Source organism: Psammomys obesus, unplaced genomic scaffold, assembly GCF_907164565.1.
Source record: "Psammomys obesus unplaced genomic scaffold, mPsaObe1.curated_primary_1811, whole genome shotgun sequence".
NCBI classification, from domain to species: domain Eukaryota; kingdom Metazoa; phylum Chordata; class Mammalia; order Rodentia; family Muridae; genus Psammomys; species Psammomys obesus.
The window spans coordinates 13375000-13400151 of record NW_026596040.1 but is presented as its reverse complement, the minus strand read 5'-3'; the positions used below and the strand labels follow the sequence as shown (position 1 = coordinate 13400151).

Sequence of the window (25152 nt, the reverse complement as noted above, 5' to 3'; positions counted from 1 at the left end):
TCATCATCATCATCATCATCATCATCATCATCATCATCATCATCATCATCTTCCGCCTTCCCTTCATCATTATCCATATCAGGAACCAAATAGTACTGCAAGGGATTTGGCCAAATATCGTCTGTGATGACCTCTCCTAACTCATCTGCACCTGCATCAGAATGGTCAGTGAACCAGGTAAAGAAGCTCTCTGGCCCTGCGTGCTGCTGCTTCCTGCTGGCCTGATTCTGCGTTTGACTTGAGCACTTTGTCAAATGCTTTCCAGATTTCCATTTGATTTCGGTGGACTTTGAAGATGGGTACCACTCTCATTCAGATGAAATACCTTGGTGAGAACTTTATTTTCAAAATAAGGATTTTCATCAAAATAAAAATCTATTCTGTAACCTGATTTAATGTCTTCAAATTCTGTCACTTCAACTATGGTCAAATAATGCAGAGCCTCCTCATCCTCCTCCCCGAGCAGTACGGACACTTGTGGATGGTTGACAAATGTTGTTCCCCAAAAATTGGGGATTTGGGTGATCAACTCTGACCGCTTCTGAAAAAACGGTTGGAGGAGTTTGTTATATTTTTGTTCTACTTTCAAAATTTCCTCACTGGCTTGTTCATTAAGTCTGTCTATTTCATTTTGTACTTCATCAATATGTTCATTTGCTTCTTGCTATTCTTTTTCTGCGGTCTTATCAGCCCCGTCGTGATTAGCGTTGAGCTCCTTTTTATTGACTTTGGCCTTCTGAGGTGCCCTCTGCGGTTGGGGAGGGGGGGCGGGAAACGGGAGCAAAGGGACTGCCAAGGGGGCGGCCAGCAGCTTCCCCTCACGCCACACTCGCAGCACCCTGTTTTCTCCCTCTTCTGATGTCCATCCCGTTTGCCTTTCTGAGTGAGGACTGGTCATCTTACCCAGGGTCTCCCTTCTTGTTTAGCTTCTTTAGGTGTACAGATTTTAGTATGTTTCTCCTATATTGTATATCTACTATCCTCTTATAAGTGAGCATATACCAGGTGTGTCTTTCTGCTTCTGGGATACCTCACTCAGGATGATCTTTTTTGGTTCCATCCATTTGCCTGAAAATTTCATGATTTTCTTGTTTTAAATTGCTGAGTAGTATTAGGAATAGTGCTACCTCTAGGTACAGCTATACCATTCCTAGATATATAGATAAAATATGCTCAAGTATACAAGGACATTTGCTCAACTATGTTCGTAGCAGCTTTATTCGTAATAACTAGAATCTGGAAACAATCCAGATGTCTCTCCACTGAGGAATGGATGCAGAAATTGTGGTACATTTACACAATGAGATACTGCTGTTTCTTTTTGTGCAAGGTGATATGTATGGATTTTCTGTGGTCTTTTCTGGACAGTATCTCATATAGCACTTTATAGCTTCATAGCTCAACATACAGCCAGGGTTAGCCTTGAACCACTGATCTTCTTGCTGAAACAACCTTTTTTATGCTACTGCACTCCGAAAACAATAAAATTCTCAGTAGGTAAATGTTTTGATACTTATGAAAAAAGAAAAAAAGATTATTTTTTTTCATACTAGTAGATTTAGAATATGTGTGTGAAATACAAATGGGAAAGTGTAAACTTCAAATAAAAATATTTAAGCTCAAATGCATTGATTGGAGAAAGTACAGTACTAAAATGTATACCTTCTGAATGAATATGTTAATGTAACACAGAAGGTAAATATACTGTGATGAATCCATCTATGCATTAATTTTGGACACATGCATGTGAGACAACATCTTTATATCCAGAAAGTATTAATCAAAAACTCTCAGAAACAAAAAAGTAATTACTCAATTTTAAAATTACAACTATATTAAATCAAGGACTTCTAAATAGATACAAGAAGATTAAGAACTCTGTTAAAGTTTGCTAATAACATTTTCTAAAAAGATACTCTCATAAGATAATGCTGAACAATCCTTGAAAGTTTTTATTTTAATGTTTTTATATTGATTACAGCTTATTCAATATGTATCCCAGCAGTAGCCGCATCCCTCAATCCCTCTCAATCTCACCCTTCCTCTCTCGTCTCCTCCCATGCCTCTCTCCAAATCCACTGATAGGGGATGTCCTTGAAAAATTAAATATTAAAAGTTTGGCAATAGTAAGAGTTGAAGAAGATTTAGAACAACTTAACTTCCACGACTTATTGGTAGAAGTTGAAAAAAAAGTACATGCTTTCAAAAAGATGTTAAAGATTAACATATACTTATTAAATGATAATAAAAATAATTTCTACTATATATTCAACACTAATAAAAAATATGTGGTTACACAATGATTGCTACAGCAGATTTACAACAGCTTTGCTTATATGTCCCAATCTGGATGCAAGTCATAAATCTATAATAATGCCTAAACAAATAACATTCTAGACAATACACTTAGGCTAAGTAACATGCCCAGTCCAAAATTACAAAGAATTTCATCCAGCTAGAGTTGAATATCTTTTTAAAAGAAGAGTTATAATATTCAAAAAGATGTAGTATTAAATTATAAATGGAAATAATCTTTCTCCTTGTCAAAATATTTCATTATAATTGTTTTACTTAGATGACAATTATCATTTTATTAAAACTAGTTTCATATTTGTTTTAAAAGCTCATTTTTTAACGGATTAAAGTAAAACACTCTTAAGCATAAATTTAAATTAATTTAGTAAAAATGTTTTGTAGTGAAAGACAAAATTGCTTTATTTTATCAGTTAAAATTTAAAGTGGTTTTAGAATTTCAGACAGCCTTAAAAACTATCTGATTCTGAGACTCATAGCCAAGGCCAGAGTGCAGGGAATCTTATGAAAGAAGTGGGAGATAGTAAGACCTGGAGAGAACAGGAGCTCCACAAGGAGAGCAACAGATCCAAAAAGTCTGGGCACAAGGGTCTTTACTGAAACTGATACTCCAGCCAAGGACCATGCATGGACATAACCTAGGACCCCTGCACAGATGTAGCCCATGGCAGTTTAGTGTCCAAGTGGGTTCCATAGTAATGAGGACAGGGACTGTCTCTGACAGGAACTGATTGGCCTGCTCTTTGATCACTTCCCCCTGGGGAGAGGGTAACAGCCTTGTAAGGCCACAGAAGAAGACAATGCAGCCAGTGATGATGAGACCTGATAGACTAGGATCAGAGGGAAGGGGAGGAGACCTCCCTTATCAGTGGACTGAGAGAGGAACATGGTGGGGAAGAGGGAGAGTGGGATTGGGAGGGGAGGAGGGAGGAAGGTACAGGGGGGTACAAAGTGAATAAACCATAATTAATAACAATAAAAATAAATAAAAAGCAAAAAAGACAGACAATATCACAGACAATGTATTTTATAACATCTTACATAATAATTTTGTTTTGTCATAAGCAACAAAACAACACTAATTCTATATCAGACAACTGTATTTATTTATTGGATTTCCAAAATTTTCTATACATCTCTTTTGTTGGTGAATTCAATACATGTCAGCAAGCTACATTAATATTTACTGTCATCCTCTGTAATGATACTGGTTTTCCACCTGTACTCTCTATATTTTATTGGCTAAGACTGTCTGCCTCAAGTGCGGGAAATTAAGATGCACCCCCCCAAAGTAGGGATACTGAAGAAATTCTGATTATTAGCTAAAACCGTGTATTTACAATATTGTGAGAGTCACTTTGGAGCTACAAATATACTCTTTTGCCCTAAAATGCCTCTCTCACCACCCAGATGATAGTACTATCCCTACACCTTCTAATTTCCATTTAATTTACTTGGTTATATTTGAGTGGGGTTATTGTCCATTTCTATTTATTTCTTTGTTTTATCAGCTAAGATGCACATATATTTCTATCATTCTTGGGTATTTTCCAGTCAGAGATTTTTGGTCTGTTTCTTGTTAGTATGTTGTCATCACTTTGATGGTTTTCTGCTGAGACACTGGAAATGTTTTTAGACAGCCTCTGGTATGTTTTCAAAGTACTGTTGTGTTTTATTGTCCTTTACTTTATTAGATTACAAGATGTTCTAATTTTATTTCACCTTTTTGTCTAACCATTCAAGTCAGACATTTCTCTAGTGGTCTTGATGACCTTCTGAGAAGCATGATATTTAGCTACCCTGAGCTTGGTGAACTTAATATTTCCAGAGCATCAATGCCTCTACTTTTTCTAGAAGATAATTCACAGCTATATCTTCACTTGTGCACCCAGGTGGAGCAGTATCTATTTCTGTATCTGATTGTAAATAGATTAGAGTAAATATCTCTGGCTCCATTTCAACACTGCAGAATTCCCTCCAGCCCCTCCTTAATGGCCTGTAAGTTATTTTTCTAATGGAAATCTTGGTCCCTTTATCTACAAGTATATGTACTTATTAGCTAAATTCTAGGATACATGCAATTTGAACCTTGCTAACAACACAGAATTACCAAGAAAGTATAGTATTCATAGGGTTTTTTTTGTTTGTTTGTTTTTTGTATTTAACTATATACTAGACAAGTTCTTTTCTGGTCATTTATTTAGATCCTTTCTTCCTAACTTCTTCAATGAAATTCTCACTCATTTCTTTTTGGTTTTGTGCTACAAATAAGTTGTTCATTTATAGCATATACTTAATCCTGGATTTTATCCATATTGTTGCTATACTTTGAAGTGAATGTCCATTGAAAGTGTGTTTTAACAATGAACATTTCCTCAGTTTTGATACCATCATTGTTCCAGATGCTATATCCTCACTTTCTATAAAAATCCTCTTTTGAGGTCACATCTCATCCTGACACATCCCTGGAAACCACTTGCCTGGTTACATAGTTATAGTTTTGAATATCCCCACAGTGTCATAGAAGTAAGACTAAACATTTGCGCTTCTTATTCCCTGCATTGGGTTTGGTTCGTTTAGCAAAATGCATTAGACTTTCACCAATGTTCATAACAAATAATAATTCATTTCTATTGATTGGATATTTTGTGGCTTAAACTGCATAAAGAAGGCTATGTGGGGGTGTTATAGTACCAGGAGGGTCAAGAGGGAGACTGTTGCAGAGGACGGAGAATCAGCATATTTATAAAAATACCACAGTGAAACAAAATGCTATGAACACTTTAGTTTAATTAAATATTAGCCCCCGAATCCATGTTCCACGGTGTTTATTAATTTGCCAGCTGATGGAAATATAAGTAGTTACTAGTTTTGATGCACATGGATGAGACGGACAGCCGTTTTCTGTAAACCCAATCCTGTATGTAATCCACACTGTCAGAGACTCTGCTGAACTTGAAACTTTCTGGTACTCTAACATCATCTGGGTATGTGTGCTTCTGATTGTCATCTTGTCTTAACCCCGCTAGCAGGTGGACAGCAGGGAGTCTGGGTGGATGTAATGTAATGATTAATGCTATTGAACAGTGTTTCCGTGTACTTATTTACTGTCTTTGTGTTCTCTTTGCAGAATTATCTGTTCAGAACTTTTGTACTTTATTAAAATTTTGGTCTGATTATATCTTGAATGTGGACATTTAAACTTTTAACATATTTTAGATCAAACCCTTTCTCAGATTTAAGACTTGAAAGCGCTGAAAATATGTTCTCTATCCAACCGTGTCTATCAAAGATCAAAAGTTGAAAACTAGTAGCACCAAACTTACCAAATTATTTTTAATACATTAAGCTGTCTGTGTTACAGTTCTAAAAAAATCTTCATAAAATGAAAGGTCGCCAAAGTACTTGACCATAGATGTACTACGTTTGTACACCCTACAGTACAACTGTACAGCCTACAGTACAATTTTATAGTCTACAGTACCATCTACAGTATAATTATACTGTCTATGGTACAGTCTACAGTAATTTGAGTTAATATTTGTCTAAAGTATGAGAAATGTCACAGTTAATATATTAGAATATGGATGACCAAGTATTTCAGTGTCAAATAATTATTTGTTTCTCCATGGAAATTACTTCAAACCTCTGCCACCAAACACTCCCGGGGTTTGGATGGGGCTGAAGCATGTTTTTTAGTTAAGTATGTTTGATAGTGTTGGTCTAGTCAACCTCATTTCTACTATTTACTAAAAACTTACTCTTGAAATTACTGAGATAGGTGTGTTCAAAGACAGAATAGTCTTCAATTTCTCCATGTCTTCCCTAAAGTATGCTGTGGTTTGAATGAGAGCAGCCCACCATAAGCCTATCTATTTCAATACTTGGTCCCCAGCTATTTGGGAAAGTTTGTGGAACCCTTAAGAAGCCTGGCTAGAGAAAATGAAGTGGGTCACTGCACGGTGGGGTTGGGTTTTATAGCATAGCCCTGCTTCCTGCTCATTCCTTGCTTCTTAGCTACAGAACGGTGTGATCAGCCAGCCTCCTCCCCTTCCTGCCTTCCTTTATGGCTGCAGTGTCTTCCCTGCCCTGGCAGAACACATTCTCTTGCCTCAAGTCAGACTACACTCTTCTTCTACCCTGGAATTGTTTCCTGTCAGTACTGGACAACAGCAATGAGAAAAGAAATAACATGCCAGCTTCGCTTCTACTGTCAAGTATATACATATCTGACAAGGATTTTAAAAGTGGGGTCTGTAGTAAGGGGAGCAGGGGCTTGAACTCAGTGGCAGTCTCTCTGATCACCTCCCCCTGGAGGGTGCAGCCTTGCCAGGCTACAGAGGAAGAGAGTGCAGCCAGTCCTGATGAGACCTGATAGGCTAAGGTTAAATAGAATGGGAGGAGGACCTCCCCTATCAGTGGACTAGGGGAGGGGTATGGAGAGAAGAGGGAGGGAGGCTGGGATTAGGTGGAGATGAGGGAGGGGGCCACAGCAGGGATACAAATTGAATAAATTGTAATAAATGATAATAATAAACATTTTAAAAGTTCTTTTGTATTTCATTTTCTGCTTACCACCAAAACTCCCTTGCTCTAATGTGAGGTTTCCATGAAATGAATATTGCTCTACTCCAAATTAATTTTATAATCTCTAAATTGATAACTGATTTATAAGAATATAAAATTATATCAGTTAATGAAGTGTCATGAGATATTTCAATATATGTATGCACTTTATAAATTTTAACTAAGGTTGAACATAACTGTATCTGCAAACCAGATAATTTTTTTTTTCGTCGTATGAACATTCAAAATCCTTATTTAAAGGCTTCTGGAATATAGCACCTAATTTTTTTTTAAATTTAAAATTTATTTTTAGTTTCATTTTTTAAAATTTATTCACTTTATAACCCAATTGTAGGCCCCACCCCTTATCTCTTTCCAGTCCTTCCCTCTCTCCCTTTTCCTGCCTATCTCCCTCCTCTAGTTCACTGAAAGAAGGAGTCCTCCTCTCTTACCACCTGACCCTAGCTTATCAAACCTCATCAGGATGGCCTGGTTCCTTTTCTTCTGTGGCCTAGGAAGGCCACACCACCAGGGGCAAGTGATCAAAGAGCAGGGAATAGAGTTCACATCAGAGACAGCCCCTGTACCCCTTACTTATGAACCCATATGGAGACTGAGCTGCCTATGAGCTACATCTGAGCAGGGGTTCTAGGTCCTCTCCATGCATGGTCTTTGGTTGATGCATTATTCTCTGAGGCCCCCTGGGCCAGATTTTTTACTTTCTTAGTTTCCTTGTGGAGCTACTGTCCCCTTTGGGTCCATCTCTTCCCATCTCCCATCCCCCTTCTTCTATAAGATTTCCTGCCCTCTGCCCAATGTTTGGCTGTGAGTCTCTGCATCTGCTTCAATCCTCTGCTGGGTGGAACCTTTCAGAGGACATCTGTGGAAGGCTACAGTCCTGTTCCCTTTCTTCCACCACTTCCAGTGTCTATCCTGTTTGCCAGCTATCACTGCTGAGCATGCTTTCCCTATTTTTCTTCCTGCCCTGCCCATTGCCTTGTCCTAATAACCATTGAGAGAAAATTTGAAGTATTCCATGAATTATAAAAAAGGTTAGATTAAATATCAAAATGCAAGTGTACATGCAATAGTATTCTCTCCGCAGTGTTTCTGTAATTGAAAATAGGTGAATAAACTATAATTAATAAAGAAAAAAAAAGGAAAAAATAAAATAGGTTAATGCTTGCATGAGAGCAGCTCCGGGGCCAATAATGAAAAACTACTTAATTCTGGTCAGAGGTCAAGAGGTCAAATGAAATCTCTGGCTGAGTGAGATTCAAATTAGGTAGCCAGGGACTGCCCTCTGGAAAGCAGGCTCAACCTTAAGCCACGCTGAGCACATAGAACACTTAGGTTCTTCACTGGATAGCGTACTTTCCACTCCCAGCATTCCCGCCCTTGGAGCAATGGTTCACAGAGCTCTGCTCATGCAGCCTTGCAAGCCTGACAGCTGTTTTAAATTACTCAAATGTACAAGAGTGAATTTCTCAGAAAATCATGACTTTTTTTCCAGCCTTTTTTTCTATCTCATTTCAAAGCATCCTTTTCCTAACACTTTGGGCTTCCTCAGTTTTTTTCTTGCTGACCTCCATGCCTGCTTCATTCTAGTAACATAGCTTTTGTCTCCTCACCTCCACTTTCCTCCTCTGGGCAGCTTCCCAGGTTTACAGCTTGCATGCTCTGGCAAGTTTTCTTTTAAACTCTATTTAAGTTGTCCTCCAGCTTCCCAGTGGCTCTATTATTAAATTGTAAATATGGAAAAGAACCTGGGTGTCAGGGATCTTGACTTCCATGGTAACATGGTAACTCTGACAGAACTTCTCTCAACCAGCACTATGGATATTCTAACAAAATTATAACCTTAGACCTATAGGACTCCACTCTGCAACAATGTCACTTTCCGTCCCTGTGTGCTCCCATGGGACTGGGTTAGTTGTCTCTGTTGGACATCAACTAAGGAACATGGATAGTCTGGACTTAGGTCTCCTGCACATTGTTGGCTGATTTGGCCACATGGTCTTCAAGTACATTTCCTGGAAGAGGAGAGGCTGTTTCTAACATGGACTCTATTGCCTGCTTTGGATCACTTCCTCCTGGCAGGGCTGCCTTGCCTGGCCTCAGGGGATGAGGATATGCTCAGTACTGATGTGACTTGATGTGCTGGGGAGGGTTGATAGGGGAAAGGGGACTCTCTTTTTTTCTGGGGGAAAAATGAGAGGAGAAGGGAGAAGGATGGGAAGGGGAAGACTGAGGAGAGGAGGGAGGGGCATATAAAGTAAATAAACTGAAATAAAAATTAAAAAAAATTTAATGGTTTAATTCTTCATTTATTTTTTTTCTTTTCACAAATTCTTTATTAATTACACTTTATTCACTTTGTAAACCCCCTGTAGTTCCCTCCCTCTTCTGGTCACAATCCCTCCCTTCCTCCCCACTCTGCACACATGCCCCTCCCCAAGTCCACTGATAGGGGAGGTCTTCTTTTCCTTCCTTTTGATCCTAGTCAACTAGGTCTCATCAGGAGTGGCTGCATTGTCTTCTTCTTTGGTCTAGTAAGGCTGCTCCCCCCCCAGGGGGAGGTGATTAAAGAGCAGGCCAATCAGTTCATGTCAGAGACAGTCCCTGTTTCTATTACTATGGAACCCACTTGGACACTGAACTGCCATGGGCTACATCTGTGCAGGGGTTCTAGGTTATCTCCATGCCTGGTACTTGGTTGGAGTATCAGTCTCAGGATAACAATGTCACTTTCAAAGTGTACTGAAATGCAACATCTTACTAGCTCCCTAAACAAGGTGACAGTTGTAGTGTAAATTTTGTCTAACAAAGGTAACTAAAATCCCTTACAGTCATTCATTTAAAAAAAAAAAACTAATAAGTCAATAACATCTCATTCATACTTTTGTCTCTAGAGTTCTGTGTCATTGATAGTTTGCCCACCTATGCCCCACAGTATCTGAGTGAGCCCCTTCCACCGTTGCCCTCTGCCTCAGAGTAACCTCACACAGCTTCCTGGCTCCAATGGCCCTGCTTTGTCAGACACACTCATTTTAGGTCCCTGTTGGTTTTTCTTTCCTTTCATTTTCTCTCTGTCTCTCTTTGTCTCTCTCTCTCCTTTTCTCCCTCCCTTCCTCCCTCCCTCCCTTTCTCCTTCCTCCTTTCTTTCCCTCCTCCTTGTCCTCTTTAATTCTGTACTTCGTTGCCCAGCATCTTCATCTGTTTCTGTATGAATCAAGGCATTAGTCTGAGGATTTTCAGAGGAGCTAAAGCAAAAGTAAAAATTAATTCATGTGTCTGAATTTTTGATAAGACATGTGTAAAAACATGAACTGAATGTGACAGGCCATTAGGGGATTTTGAGGGCTTATGAGGAAGATTAGCACAGTGAAAATAGTATTTTAGGAGGATTAATCTGGTATCAGAGTGTGTATTAGCAGAGGTGAAACTGTGTTCAGAAAGATCTGCCAGGCAGCTACCATGAACTCCACTGCAGGAAATGAGGGCAGTAACAGAACTGATGAGAGAAAGGATGTGTCTAGCCAGCAACACTCAAAGAACAAAAACACCACTTTAAAAAATAGGTTTTGGAATAAGGGAGCATAACGTTACATGAACAGTATATTTTTCACAGGTCTTTAGACTGTATTTAATCTTTTAATCTTTAATTGTGGTGGCAGAAGAGTCCTGAAGCGATTTTATGCTTTCTTTACATTATTGTTAATGCAGTACAGTAACAATTATCGTTTTTCCAAGTAGAAATGAAGTTTTACAGCCTTGCTTTTAGTAAGCTAGATTCTCTCTAAGTTTAGTGATTTTGAAGTAAATTAACAGCGGCTTTGAGGACTAAACATTTTGGCATTAGATGTTTAAAGGAAGGCACAAGACCAATCCATGGGGTGGTTGAGGAGAAGGTTTTAGTTGCATATATGAAAAAAGACTACAGCCAGAAGCATCCAGAGAACTCCAGAGCCGGGAGAGAATGTAGTAGCCCAAACATGGCCGTCAGACTGGACCAAGCCACCAAAGGGTAGGTGGAAGAGAGAGAAGACCAAGGTAGAGGAGTAAGAAAGAGAGGGGAACAAGAGAGAAGGCCAAAAAGCTCATGCCCCAAATGGAAGGGTTATTTAGGAATGGGAATCTGTGGGAAGAGAAGCACGTGAGAAGTTCAGGGTGCAGGGTCATAAGAGCTGGGTGCGGTCACAGGTAATGAGTGAACAAGGAGACCAGCTTTGGTATCCTAATAGCTACCACAGCTATCCATTTGTCCTGAGTTGCTTTAGGACCCAACACATTTAATATACTACTTTGCTCCACTCCTGAGACACATGAAGCCAAATACAAATTTGTGAGTCTGAAGGATGATGTCCAGCTTGAAGAAATTAAATAAAAAGAGTAATGTTATGGACATGATAAACCCTATTTGTTCTATGCATACATTACAAGTAATCAAAAAAGACTATTGGTAACTTTGATGGTAGCTAATTGTAAATACAATTATGTGGATTATCTATTGGTACATTTTAAGAAAAAATACAAAATATATTCATTGTTTCTACCCACAAAAAAGTAAGTAGATTTCAAAGTTAAACAATGGGCCTTATTGTAACACAACTGGCAGAAATGAATATGTTAGAGAGACATTTTAGCTATACCTCAAGAAATCAGGATTTCCCCAGGAATATCATGGAGGGAGAAAAACAAAGCCTAGGACAGCAAAGCATGAATCCTCTCCTCACACTCTTCTCCAGGAAAACAATTTAAAACTTCCAGGGCCATCAACAGGTTAGTGTGGACAGGACCACACCTACACCCAAATTGCTTAGATGAGCATTCTCTTGGTCATCTATTTAAACTTTGTTCTCACTCTGAGACTCCTCAATATGGATTGAAGGGTCACAGAGTCTCTTTGTCCCTCTTCCAATTTGGCCACTTTAAATAAATCTTTCTCTATTTTTTGTTTATTGATTTGGCTGTTAAACAGACATTTGAACATGACTGGACAAACTTGGGTCCTTGGATAAAAAACTATGACCCCAAAGTTTGGTAACATTATCTAAATAAAGCAGTTTTGGGTGTTATAATTTATAATAAATTTTCAGTAGTGGTCAGCTGTAAATAGGTCTAATCTGCTACTTTTCACACCATATTGTCAACATGTTATGAATTTATTAAAATATCAATAATTAGGCCAGAGATTTCATCATCTAGTTAGTTACGCTAAAGCCTACCAGTTGTCAAATAAGTCGCCAGAATGTGAGTTTACAGGAAGAATTCATATTAAAATAACAATAAAGTACATTGTATTAGTGTTTCGTGTATGTATGATGTGTTTGTATGTTCCTGAATGTGTGCATGAATGTATTTGAGCACAGGTAGAAGCCAGAAGTCAGCATCAGGTGTCTTCACCAATCATTCTGAAACTAAAATTTTGATAGAGGTTCTCTACTCTGAATTGATTTTTCTGTAATAACTGGATCACAAATCCTAGTGCTGAGGTTACAGGCTGCCATATCAGGCTTTCTATGTGGGTCCCAGTGATTGAACTGGTCCTCATGACAAGGCTTTTGCTAACAGAACCAACCATACACCACTGATTATTTTTAAACCTACTAGGTCTGCTCATATTTCTCTTCAGTTGTGCATTGATTTTACTTGAATTCATTCTTATATTCTAGAAATTGAACTTACATGCTGATCTCAAAATGGGTGTTTTTTTTTTCTATGTCCATGGTCATCTTGCAACAGGTCTCTAGGACCATATTTGTTTGTATTTGATATTGTCAAGCATTCACTCTTACATTTCAAAATCTGTTCATGTTTATACTCTCTCTCAAAATGATTTTGGATAGCTAATGACTGTAAATAATTATAAACACTGTCTTTATGTTTCCATCTGCTGTGAAAATTTAAATTTTGATTACTTTGGCCAATAGCCAAACTAGGGCTACTGTGATTTTTATTTTTATTTTCATCCATCTTTTTGTTTTAAGACACACAATTGGATGGCCAATTTTAAACCCCACCATCACCAAGGTCAGACCTCAAAGTGAGATACAAAACCTTTGAGATTTTCAGGGTTTCTAGCTTACCTAGCCATTTCTGTCTTCTCAGAAGTTAGCTGAGGAGGAGAAATATCATTATTCAAAGTATGGTTTTCCACCTCAATGATATGCTTTCCATATTTAAGGTCACTTATTTTTGTCAAATAAATCTTAATTCCATTTCTTTTGTAGAAAATGATCCACACAATATTTAAATTAGCATTTTCCTGTATCAAAAATAATGCTATTACAGCATTCCATTCTCAAAATTTAGGAGTTCTTTCTTTGATATTATTTATTATGCTGCACTAATATTATTCAAAAGGAAACATTCTAATCTTTAGAGTGTAGCATAATAATTAAATATGTCTGAGATAAGGTCAGTGTGATCCACTGTCAGATAAAATGTTTGTCAATAGAGCTCCAAAATACTATATGTTTGTTGTATTCTTACTTTTAATTTCAGGAGGGATGCATACTTTCTATGTATATTACAAAATCAGCTTCTGAAGCTTTGCAGGAACAGGTGTACCTTCCCTCACCACATCATTGTAAACACGAGAATAAAGAAATTGAGAAATGGCTTTCCCAGATATACTGTTCTACCTTTTATTGATTAGAGCTAAAACGAAAAGACAAAGATATTGATTTATCATCAAAAATATTCACAGCCTTAATCATACTCTGCTTACTCGTCCAGTAGTGATCCAGTGAGGGGCACCTATAGCTTTCATTGACAGTGCCACACGAGAATGATAGCAAACTATGTGAGGAAGCATTCTTTTCTCTATGGGGAGCCCGGTCAGGATAGACCCCAGTAAATGATATCCCCCAAGCCTCAAGCTTTATTAGGAACAAGAAAAAAGATTTTATTTTTAAATTTTTAAAATAATAGTAAGTTTATGGATGATACATAATTGATTTCAAAAGCAGCTTGGGGAGAGAAGTATTTATATGAGCTCCAGGTTATAGCAGACCATTGTCAAGTGAAACCAAGGCAGGAGCTCAAGCAGAAACTAGAGGCAGATTCTAAAGCAGAAACCATGAAAGACCAATCCTTACTGGTTTGCGCCACTGCTCAAGTTCAGCTACTGTTGTTACACAGCTGAGGTACACCTACAGATGATGCCATCCACTGTGGGCTGAACCTCCTACTTCAATTAGCAGTGAAGAACATTCCACTCCGATATGCCTACCTAATCAGATGTACGTAATTTTTCAATTGGGATTCTCTCTTCCCAGTTCTCTTAAACTGACAACCAAGATTGAGTATTATAATTTCTTAGGAAAAAAAAAGCATTGTTAAGAGAAATTAATTCATACTAAAATAAATGCAAACTAATCACATCTTATTTATCTTTAAACTGAATACAAATACGTTCAATAAAACACAACATAAAATGTGAAGCCTTTAGTCTCACCACATGGGAAACAGAAATAAATGGATCTCTCTGAGTTTAAGGCAAGCCTGATCTACTTGGTGAGTTCAAGGACAGCCAGAGATAAATAACAAGATCCTTTCTCAAAAAAAAAAAAAAAAAGTTCAAATGTAATCAACAATACTATATGTAAAAGCTGGAAATAGTATATTTTATTAAACTTGCTTTATGTTGGAGCTTACATTTTATGATCTTTTTTATGTGCATGGTAGTTGTATTGGAGAGTTTTTATTGTCATGTGTTTATCGGATACTAACAAATATATATATATATTTTAAATGTGAGAAGTTGTATCTATTGGTTGGACCCAACTTTATGAACATTAAATATGTTGTCTATGTTAAAAGCTCTTCCAAGCACACCCACTTATTACGTGTTAAAAATATATTTCAGAATCTTGTTCAGTATCTTATATATTTCAAAATATATATATCATCTATATTTTGAAACTTTAGTTCTCACTTTTACTCTCTTATGGCATTCTTTATAATATTTGTTAATTTCAATTATATTTTTATAAAAAGTTTTAGTTCACAGTCCCTTTTAAGTTATTATGTTACGTATGTTCTCTACAGTGCAAAGTACTCAACAAAGTCTTTTAGTATATAACCTTTGTCATAAATATGATTGTTACATTGATTATATAAAATTATAAATAAATATTTTTAATATCTGAATTATAATTAATCCAAAGTGCATATACTCAAAAGGAATTGCTTGGATCATTCTGACCATTCTACATTTTTAACATACATAAAATTTGGGATCACGTTTCTAGAAAATACACACTTTCTTATGTCAGATACAGTTTTCATACTCACTGTTATTTTTTTAAATAAATTTTAATCTCATTAATCTTTCAAAAACATTATTTGCATTTAGTTTGACTGTGGAATCATTTACCTTAAAATATTGTTTGTCAGAGTAGTAACAAGTAAAAATTGGGAAAAGAGAGTTATGGTTTTATTAATTTCTTATCCTAGAAATAATACTCTATCTCATGTGTAGTAATTATTGCATTATTTTCTGAAGCATTACCAGTAATTTCACCTATAATTTTTATAAGAATATTTGTCATTTTGCAAACTTTCTTTGTAATGTACTGAAAATATCTGGACCCTGTAACTAGAAACTTGGACACATTTTCCTGCCACCTTAATCTGATGACAGTGGCAGGCTGCTCTCTGGTTTTTATTCTTGCTCTGTACATATACTCTTTTTATCTTAAAATTAAAAAGTAGATGTTTGCTACATAAACCTTAAACATTTCTGAGTTCATAAAACTTCTTAAAATGTCATGTAGTATAGGGTCCCTAGGCAAATCACTGTACTTGCCCCAAATTTTCATATGAGTCAGAATCCAAGCAAGACAGAAATATTAAATTGGATCTTACTCACATTAGACTTACCAGAAAACACCAAAACAAAACAACAAATCCAAAAACATTTTTATGACAATATTTTATTTATGATAAAAGCCATACTAAAACCTTGTGAAATTTTATATTTTCAAACTGCCATTAGAGGTTCTGGGTCAACTGGAGAGTTCTGTGTTAAAGCGAATCACCACTGGCATCTCACACCACTCGCAAAAATCAATTCCAAATGGATTACAGTTATAAATAGAACAGTAAGCAGGGAATCCCTGCAATAAAATACGTGAAAAATTTCCTACAGGAAAAAAGACTTACAACACAGCTCCTAAAACTGAAACACTATGGTTACAGTTACGAAAAGGACTGGACCAAGAGGAGAGAAAGGGTTTGCAATCAGGATGGAAGGTGGGTAAACAAATATTTGTTTAAAAAGAGGGTATTAATAAGCATCATTATAAACATTAATAAACATTACTTGTCACTTTACTAAAGACTTCTATGTATTGAAATATTCCAAGGAGATGGTAAAGATAAAGATGATAAAGGAATCAAGAATATATACATATATGCAATAAAATTTGTAAATGTAGTGTTTTTTTTTTTAATATATACTGGCATAGTTACTAGCTACTTTTACCCAGCTTCTGGAAACATTGTGGTGTACACTATGCCGATTCCAGCTACTGCCTTCAGCTAACGATAGCAGCCAGCCAGTGTTCCTTCCTACAGGTTGCAGGCATCTAGAGACTTCATAAAGCTGTTTTCAAGAATCGGAGTGACTAAGGAATCAGCAGTCTTTCTGTGACTGTGCCACAGTCAATCCTCTGCCACTTCAATATTTCTTCATTTATTCTGAAGGTATGGATCTTGGAGCGATTTCAACTCAGAATCTGTTTTCTAAGGTATCAGATTTTGGCAATAATAACAGTAAGAATGTCTGAAAAGATTGTAGAATAGTATAACATTAACTCTCACATAAGTCTGTATGAATGCACATGGACAGTTTAAATGATTTTTTTTTCCTCTTCAGTAGTTGATCAAAGCTAAGAAACTCCCCAAACATATAGCTTATTGCTGTTGCGCTTGTTTACCCCCAAGGTGGAAGGTTAAGTTCTTATTGCTGGAGTTTCCATGCACTTCAGACACAGAGCCAGGAGGCTGTTAGTTGGAACTGACCTGAAAGCTTCCTTCTTGAGGACTAGTTTCATGGTACCTGAAGATGCCATTCAAGCTTCCAAGGAGGGGAGCAGCTGACAGTCCTACCCAGCTGTAATTGTTTATGAGCACAGGGGCCAGCACAGCACAATAACTCCAATGGTGCAGTAGTCACAGGGTAAACAACAGCTCTCTGATAGAACTGGAGACCCAGAGAGAATCCATGCCTGGTGCTGGAAATAGAGCAGACTTCCCTGAACTTGTAAATTTTTCGTGGGTCTTGGAGGAGAACCTACACCTGTCACAATACTAAATCAGCATAATTCTTGAATATATATATATATGTCTCCTTATCCCCACAGAAAAGTGTGTCCTCACCCCTCATCAAGGAAACCTTTCTTTGCATCAGATGGAGACAAACACACAAACACCTCTATCATTCAGACTGCAGAGGGGTAGAGACCATTCTCAATGCATGCGTCTGCAAAACAACCATGTGTGCATGCATGAAATGACACTGTGCAGGATGAGCAGGTTATCTATAGAAATATGTGGATATACATGTGTGTGTGAGAGAGACTAATTAATGAAAAACTGACCATAGATTTGAAAGAGAACTGGGAGAGTTATACGGAAGTGTTTGAAGGAAGGAAAGGAAAAGATGGAATGATGTAATTATATTATAATCCCCCAAAATAAATGAAACCAGTGTTTTGAAAATTAAATACAGAATTTTAGACATGAACAAATTAATAAAAACAAACAAACACAGAACACATTATTTTAGAAAACTGTACTTGAGTTTGCTTCTCAGCACCACACCTTGAGTCATAACTATCTATAACTCCAATTCCAGAGAATTCGTTTCCTTCTTCTAACATCTATGGATACCAAGTACACACATGATGGTTGCTCATCTGTGCAGAAAAACTCTTGCACATAATATAAATGTTTTTATTTTAAAATATTAAGGAACAAAAGGAAAAAAAAACACATTATTAAAGGAGATACCTAAATGTCCATGGCGTTGGGATTGTAGTGGTTAGTGCAGTAGCTTTTGCAAATATCCATGAAAAAAAAATTGTGTCATCAGAGAAGTGCAAACTGCAGCATAAGCTATCTCTACATATATACCAACATGTCTATGATCAGATGAACAGCCATAGACATTAGAGAAGCTTCCAAAGGAGGGAAGCAGCTGACAGTCCTACCCAGCTATGATTGTTTATGAGCACAGTGGCCAGCACGGCACAATAACTCCAAGGGTGCAGTAGTCACAGGGTAACTGTTGAGGTCAACACACTTACAAGTGACTGTACAGTGGTAGGAATATTTAAGAAAACTATTTGACAGCATCTTCTAAACTCGTAACCAAACAGTTCTTCTTATGGAATATGCAAACAGAAGTAGCTTTACTGAAAGAAAAGGATCAATGAAATACATGCCTGCAGTAACACAGTAAAAAACACGATCTCATGTACATTAAAAGCAGGTGAAAATGAGGTATTTTCATAAAATAGGATTCTACAAAGCAGGGTTAAATACTAGAACAATGTTATATGCAAAAAATAAACAAATCAAGAAGTAAGACATTACCCATTATGTTCCATGCTACATAGAGTTCAAAAGCACGCAGAACTGATGCACAGTGTTAGAATTCAATCAGCAAACATTTTCCCTATCTGCATAACCTCCTATCTTCAGAGGAAATAAACAGCCTAGTTTCCAAAAGTGCTATAATTAATCAGGGGCTTCGGGTAGAATGCAAATATTATGGCAGTGTTGTTTATTGAGCAGCAACCTCCTTGAGGAAAGAACTAAGGGAAATAAAAAACTCTGGCATTCAGTCACCTTTTTGGTTTTATCAAACGGAGTGTTGTTGATTAATGAAATGGGATTCCAGGAAAGAGAGAGCCGAGGAAGAGGTAAATAAGCTCATGCCCTATGCTTTGGGGTACATGCTAGAAACTTTTCTATGTATCGATGGCAGAAAATCTGATAGTGGCAGAGGAACGAAAGGCAGTTATGACAAGGATTGCAGTGTGAGTGTAAAGGCTAGATGGCTCAGAAACGAAGCAGCAGAGTAACGCCCTTATGGATCTAAAGTGAACAAGACCAGTATATGCTCAAGTGATTATCTGTCTTCCACATTATGCAAACAGAGAAAAAAAACAGCTAACAAACCAGGAAATATTAACACTAAAACTCTAAGCTACAAATTATACCTATGATCATACTTATTTACATACTAAAGAAGAGGACTACTGCATAGACGTTCAAGAAACAGCCTAAAATTAAAGAAGAACATAGAATTGTTGTAACATTCTATTTAAATATTCAGCTATTAATAAAGTTTACAATGAAAATACTGTTATCCGTAAAACCAACCTTAATGTAGCAATAAAATCAAGTTCTCAAAATTCTGCTAATTTACCATGCATAAAGAGAGCAGAGGTTGCAAAGTAGTAAAGTAAATGTTAGCTGGCACCACCCCGTATGGCTGTAATAGAAACAGCTGCCTTCCTCTTTGGTGGAGCAGTGAAGTGAGAAGGCCACTACAGTGCAGAAAATATGATGAGAGACGATGTTTCAACGTACCTGACACAACTGAATGTGAACTCCCATGGCTGTTAAAATACTCTTGAATGTCACATAAGCAAAGGAAATCTGAACCCACCTGGAAACTCATTTTCATAGATGGCACTGAAGCTTAAAAGTTGGGATAGAAAAAAAAATCAGAAAAAGAACCCCTGTAGAGCACAGGTGTAAAGAGCCATGATATAGTTCGAGGATACAACAAAGAAATGAACGGAATTTCTTCAGGGATCTCTGAAGAAACAGAATTGATACAATATACATATATACTTACGTGTACGATAGGGAGAGAGAGAGAGAGAGAGAGAGAGAGTGCTAAAAGGAGGTTTATTAGACTGCCTTTCAGAATGTAGACGTGGAAGTCCAACAATGGCTGACTTCCGGTGGAAAGGATGAGAATACAGTAGCTTTTCAGACAGCATGAGTGGATGGTTCAGCAGTCCCAGTCTAGTGCAGAACCCAGGAGAAGTCCTGGAAAGCTGATTATTCTCAGTCCACGCCGAAATCTTGAAGGAGATAGATTTAATTCCGGCCACAGCAACAGGATAGATGAACTTGTCAGTGAGGGCAAAGGTAAGCTGGTAAAAAGCAAAACCTTCATTCTTTCATGTTCTTTTAGGCTGGCTATCACCAGGAATGGCCCGGATTAGGATGAATCTTTCTAACACAAATAATCCGATCAAGAAAATCTCACACAGGCGTGCCAAGCTGCTTGGGTTTCTGTTGATTCCAGATGTATCAACCAAATTAGTCATTGCACAGAGTTCAGAGGAACAACTCAGAAAACGCTTCTCTGGGACTCATGCCAGCAGTGTCTTCTGCCCATCATCTCGTGGGGGAGGCGGTGCACCAGGCTTTACGGTAAGCATATGGTGCTCACCATTTGCAGTAAAAATGACTTACTGGTGTGTCATGTTCAGGTAACAACTGTTTGCTTAAGTCCCTTGGGACCAAAAGATACTTTATCAAAGCCAAAAGATACTTCATCAAAAAAAAAAAAAAAAAAAAAAAAAACAATAGCTGGTGAGGTGATGTTAATTCAGTCCTAGGTGTCCTCCTTAATGCAAATGCTGACATATTTCTATTTCTTATGTTTGGTATTTGATGGGTCCTAAGGATCAGCTATGTGGTAAATGTATAGGGACAAAGTCTTGTGGAAGCCTCAAAAAAGTCCATCCAAACACCAGGCAGAACCAGAGGACGGAAGGGCAAGAAAATGTGGAATGCTCTTCAGACAGTTGCCCACAGGACATGCTAACAGGAAGACGAGTCAGTTTTGAAATCAGTGTTTTGTTTTGTTTTTGCCTTCATAATCCTATCATCAAAAGAAACTTGAAATGTGTGTTGGTTGAAAATAATTAAATGAACAATATACCCAAGACCATGTTAAAATATAGTATAGATTGATTCATTATGTAGATTGACTATAGCAGTATAAAGCCTTCTAATTCTGAAGTGTGATTATTAATTGTTCCAGCCCTACTGATTTTTAAACACATAATGCCTCCTCCTCGCCTAGTGATAGAGCATTTGCCTAACATGTGTAAAGCGTGGCACACGGTCTCAGCAGCTCTGTCAAAGCCCACTGTTTTGGAAGACAGTAAAATCCATTGTTATAAGGTATCTTCATCTATGCAGCGATTGTCAAAACCGCAATCAGATCAAGAAAGATTTCCAACACATACACACACACACACACACACACACACATACAAACATACAAAATTGTGTGAATGCAAACATCCACACCTGGCATACACATAGCCATCTTCTATAACTGGAATGAATAAAATAAACTCACCCGCATTGTTACTGTTCCGTTCACTAAATGTTCTCTTTCTCACTGGGAGGGACACATTTTCCTGCTTCTGTCAATCAGCTATAGGAAAACAAATTATTTCAGAAACAGTATTTAGCACAGTTCTCTTTCCAGATCAGCCTGATAATACTTCTATTGCAAATGTGCCATTCCTCACTGGAAAGAGTTTTATGTAAGAGGTCTGGGAATGGTCAATTTACGCCAACTGCTACACTTGAATATATGCAGTTTGGTATTCGTATATTCAAGTGGCTAGAGTACCTTTTAGATAGCTTTCCTTGTGAGTGAACAGCATCTACCTTAGAAATCTATCCCCCTTTTATGTACTATTAGCATGTTGGATCAGTGTTTTCTAACATACTATAGAGACATGACAAAGCGAGCTTTTCCCACTTTCCCCAGATATTTAAATTGAGAGGAAAAGATTCTCATCATTGTGAATACTGAGTTTAGAACGATAGAAATTTCATTAGCAATCTTCTCATGTACGTGAAAAAGTCTTATTCACACAATGATAAATAAAGCAGATTAAGATGACTCTTGGCAACAGTGACTCCACATCCTGTTGATTCTAATGTTTTCCCATCGAACTGAAATTCTCTTCTTCACTAGAGGTTACCAGTTTTCCTCCAATCTAGAAGGAACATATAGTTTATTTTTCTTTAAATTTGGATTGATACAAGCTGTTATTTGATCACATGAATGAGAATGGGAAAATTTGGAGGAGAGAGTGAGAGGGTGAAACAGTGAGTATATTGCCTTGCTTTCTTTCAAATCCATAGCATCTTTTTCTCATTTCCAATGGATTCATCTACAATATAACTCCTGCATCTCAGGGTCAAGAATCATTAGAGAAGAAGGGCCAGAAAGATTGTAGTAGCCAAGGGAACGGTTTGTTGTGCAGTTCTGTGTCTTCTTAAGTTTTATTAAGTGATTTTCAAAAATAAGTACATAATTAATATTAATTTTCCCAATTTCTTTATTATTGAGAGCCACATCTCAATATTATAATGTCCAGAGGATTTCACACACACACACACACACACACACACACACACAGAGAGAGAGAGAGAGAGAGAGAGAGAGAGAGAGAGAGAGAGCCTAAGCTTACAGCTATGCACTGCAGGAGCATGGTGACTTATCTAGGCCTTCTGCTTGGTAGGCTATGATAGAATGTAAAGATAGTACTTTCAAAAACTTGTTTCCTTTCAAAATCATTTAAAATTCTGGATGAAAGCAGCATGGTTTTCAGGAAAACCATGTGTGTGTCTTCTTTTTCCTGTTTTGTGTTAAGGTTTCACCCCTTAGAAGACACTTAAGATGAAACTCAATGTTCAAAATCAGATTGATTTATATGACAAGATTAAAGGTATTGTTTGAGCCTGGCCTTTTAGCTTTTTTACATGAAGCATGTATTTTATGTTTCAGTGGAATTCCTCATGCTTAGCAAGTTAACATTTCAGAACACAGAAGTGCTCACCAGGAGTATTTTCTAATATGAAGAGCCGACGTGCCTGACCCACGTCATTCCAGCTCTGTTATAAAAGTAGACATTAGTGTTGCGGAGTAATTCATGTAACCTCTTTAGCTAATGAAAAGGGCTCACTCCACAGTTTCTTGAGCTTTAGTTGGGAGTATTGATCCACTGCGAAAATTCAAAGTTCATTTGATGATATGTTTGGATTATATGTTTTGACTTAATAACAAATGCAAATTGACATTTAAACATGCAATATCTGACTGAAAAATCACAACAAAATATTAACAGTTATAAAAGATACCAAATTTCTAATTATTTCTCGGTATTTTAGCTTCAACATCAATCATAATTTTTATTGTATATTGTAATATGCAGGAGTGATCAGAAAATAATCAAGATTCTAAACTAGCCTTGCCAGGAAACAGAGGAAGTTGATGCAGCCAGCCCTGATGAGACTTGATAGGCTAGATCAGATAGAAGGGGAGGAGGACTTCCCCTATCAGTAGACTAGGGGAGGGGCATAGGAGGAGTAGAGGAAGGGGGTGGGACTAGGAGGAGATGAGGTGGAGGGCTACAGCCAGGATACAAAGTGAATAAATTGTATAAATAATAATAAATAAACTAATTAAAAATGTTTATAAGTAATTAAATAGTTTACATTAAAAATAAAAAAAAATTATACCATGTGTGTCTTTCTGCTCCTGGGCTACCTCACTCAGGATGATCTTTTCTAGATCCCACCATTTGCCTGCAAATTTCATGATTTCCTTGTTTTTAATTGTTGAGTAATATCCTATTGTGTAAAAGTACCACAAGTTCTGTATCCATTCCTCCATTGACGGACATCTGGGTTGTTTCTAGGTTCTGGCTATTACAAATAAAGCTGCTACAAACATGGTTAGGCAAATGTCCTTGTTGTATACTTGAGCATATTTTGGGTATATGCCTAGGAATGGTATAGCTGGATCCCGAGGAAGCACTATTCCTAATTGTCTGAGAAAGTTCCAGATTGATTTCCAAAGTGGTTTATGAGTTTACATAGATACCTGGTAAGCTAGGGTCAGATGGAAGGGGAGGAGGACCTCCCCTATCAGTGGACTTGGAAAGGGACAGGGTGGAGATGGGAGGGAGGGGAGGAATGGGAGGGAATGAGAGAGGGGGGCTATGGCTGGGATACAAAGTGAATAACCTGTGATTAATATTAAAAAATAAAAATTAAAAAATGTAAGAAGTTTGATAGCATTATCAAACTTCTTACATTTTTTTAATTTTTATTCTTACATTTCTCAATATGTCTCAATAATATCATTGTGAGACAAAGCATTTAGCTATGTGGACCTTTGAAGAAACAATTAGATATAGACAAAGATAGCAACAGCCCTGAAACCCTTACACATACCCACATTCATCCCTTAGTTATATGTTAGTTAATTTGAAAATAATTATGAGTTTTATTTTCTTTTAACTATAGTAGATTTGTAGCATTAACCTGACATGAAGACGGGAGAAATAGACCTTAAGGACTGTAAATAGAAGAAGCTGTAATGTTGCTAAGGTTACAATGAGAAGACATTTTTTAAACTTTACTATACTGAAGAAAGTTAGGCCATGTTGTTTCAAGTAAAGTGCAGCCAACATGAAAAGGAAAATTTATAGGGTATGGATACAAACACACAGACATATAGATACACACAGAAATTATGTTTAAGGCTATTCTTTTCTTTTGTTGAAAATGGATTCCTTTCTCAGTTAATATATCCTGATGATGGTTTTCCCTTCCTCTATTCCTTCCAATACCTTCCTACATCTCCTCTCATATGGTTCCACTTACTGTCTTTCATTAGAAAAGAAAATTTTCTAAGGTATAATAAAAAAATATAGCAAACTAAGATATAATAATGTAAAACAAAAATCACATTAGAGTTGGACAAGACAAACAAAAAGAAAAGAGCTTAATGTAAGACAAAATAATCAGAGCTCCATTTGTTTCCAGACTCAGGAATCCCATAAATATACAAGTTGTGCAAGAATAGAGCAATACGGCAGAGATTGAAGAAATGTCCAGCCAATGCCTGGCCCAACCAAATACCCACTCTATGAGAGTGTGTCAACCCCTGAGACTAGTAATGATATTCTGTTAAGTTTGCTGACAGAAGCCTATCAGAGTTGTCCTCTGAGAGGCTCTACATAGAAGCACCTTAAAACAAATGCTGAGACTCACAGCCAAACATTAGGCAATGTGTAGGGAGTCCTGATGGAAAAATGAGAGGAAAGAGAAAAGGACCTGGATGTGACAGGAGATCCACAAGAAGACCAAAAGAGCCAACTAACCAGAACTGAGAGGAGCTTGCTGAGGTGAAGCATCAAC

General features: G+C 37.2%; 1 pseudogene; it reads right to left on the bottom strand.

The window, feature by feature from the left end:
* Window positions 1-19515, bottom strand: part of LOC129688071 (protein SET-like) — a 21349-nt pseudogene extending 1834 nt beyond the window's left edge.
* Between the last annotated feature and the right edge of the window lie 5637 nt (window positions 19516-25152).